Genomic DNA, 2357 nt, shown 5'->3' on the forward strand with positions numbered 1-2357 from the left:
TGGCACTCAAGGAAGACGTACAGAACGTGTGGTAGAAAAAACTGAGTGAGATTCCGGATGCTTTCATGAACTCAGAGCTGCTGTGACCATGAGGACCATGTCATGCTATTGCACAAAATAGTACCTTTGTTAGGTCCAATATTTAATCTGGAATGTCCTTTCTACTCTTCCCATCTGTAAAAGATAGCTTATCTCTCATTATCAGTTTCCTTCAGAGACATTAGTAGCTATAAAGGTTGACATAATAGAAATAGAAAGTAGACCAGTGAGCCAGGCATGGTGCCACAGGTCCGTAACACCCCAGCTATATGGGAGACAAAAGAATCAAAAATTTAAGGCCAGCCTGGACAACTAACTCAGCAAGACCCTACCAAACCAAACCAAAAACCATAATAAAAAGGCTAGAACCAAGCTGGGTGTGGTACTAGCCAGGGCTACAAAGTGAGTTCAAGGCCAGCCTGAACTACATGGTAACACCACATCTCAAAAAGACCAAAAAGGGCCAGGAAGATAGCGGCATAAGCACTTGGCGGGCAAGCACAAGCTCATGAGTTCAATCCCTAGAAGAATAACAAAAAAAAAAAAAAAGGTTGAGATGTAGCTCAGTCGAAAAAACAATGGGTTGAAGCTCCCGTCCAATGTACACACACACAGGTTAGTGGGAGAAGGAGGAACAGAGACAATGAATAGTGGTCACTACAGTCTAGAAAAGAAAGTAAGAGAGGAAAAAAGAGGAGGCTGAACTGTCCAACCTCAGTTTTTCATAAAATTAAACTTCTATTAAGGTCAAATTTGTCTCCTTCAAAGATATGATGAGTTGCCAAATAATTAAGATTATTTTAAAATCTTTTGTTCATATTCTTGCTTTATAATTAAAACATACATTCAGTGTAAAAAATAGGAGGCTGGATCACAAGTACTAAGATATTAGTAGGAAGAATACAAGGAATAATTAAAATGTATGATCACTGTTCAAATTTGCACACTTAAAAAACACATTACCAGGGCTGGGGAGATAGTTCAGTGGCATAAGCACCTGCCTGGCAAGCATAAGGTTCTGAGTTTGAATTTCTGGTACAAAAACAAAACAAGGGGGCCTGCCCCGTAGCTCAGTTCTTTTTTTTTTTTTTTTTTTCTTTTCAAACGTAGCTCAGTTCTTTAAGTGGCTGCTTCCACAAAGCAGTCAGGCTCAGGTTGCTGTGGTTAGATCCCCACAACTCAAGCCAGCCAAACCGGCCCTGAAGGCATTCGGAGCAAAAACAAAAACAAAAACAAAAAAGCAAAACACAACACATTGCTATCAACTAACTTCAAATTATTCCCTTACATTTACACTTATCCTATCATTCTTTCTAGTTTCTGAAGCAGTTCTAGAAGTTCTTTTCTATGGATATCTTTGCAGAATATGATTAAAAATCCAGTGAACACCACTGCCAGTCACCATCCAACAGAAATACAGACTTACAAAAGTATTACAGGCTGAGTAAGCCAGGTGTGGTGGTGCATGCCTATAATCTCAGTACTCAGGAGGATTGCTGTGAGTTTGAGACCACCCTGCACTACAAAGTAAACTCAAGGCCAGCATAGTAAGACCCTTTCTCAAAAAAACCCCTCAACCCCCACAAAAAAAAAACCCCAAAAAACTGCTGAGTAGATGAGTCCACTTCTTTTTTTTTTATTTTTTTTTATTTTATTTATTTTTATTTATTTATTTATTTTTTTGATGATGAGTCCACTTCTAAGGATGCTGGAATACTTGAAATGTGTTTGAACAGAAATGAGAAACTTCTTTAATTTTTGGATTTATGGATCCAGATCCCAAATAAATGACTAATTTACAAAAAAAAAAAAAAGTATTGCAGTTTGTCAGCATTCACTTTATTAACCAAATATGGCATTGTGCAATTTCTGACTTTTCCCCAAAGTCAGAATGTCCATGACCTTGTAGAACTTGTAGAGCCTGTACTAAAATTAAAAAAAAAAAGAAAAAGACCATGAAAGGTATATATTTTGAATTGATTCAGGATATAGAGGCAGTGATAACAACAAAACTAAAGCCACTCATGAAAGAGGTGGTCTGGGGCTGGGAGATAGCCTGGCAGCCTAGCAAGCACTGGAGGGGCTGAGACAGGAGAATCACTATGAGTGCGAGCTACATAGTGAGATGCTGTACTGAATAAGTAAATAATTTTTTTTAAACTTATTTATTTACTTATTTATTTATTTATTTTTGCAGAACTGGGGACTGAATGAGAGCAGCCCGCTGGCCTGTGATGCTGGGGGATTGAACCGTGGTCCCTGTGCTTTGCTAAGCTTGTTCTAAGTAGGTGCTTTAGACCACTGAGCCATCTCACCAG

The sequence above is a fragment of the Octodon degus genome, unplaced genomic scaffold (genome assembly GCF_000260255.1).
Source record: "Octodon degus isolate 3935 unplaced genomic scaffold, OctDeg1.0 scaffold00112, whole genome shotgun sequence".
Classification (NCBI taxonomy): Eukaryota; Metazoa; Chordata; class Mammalia; order Rodentia; family Octodontidae; genus Octodon; species Octodon degus.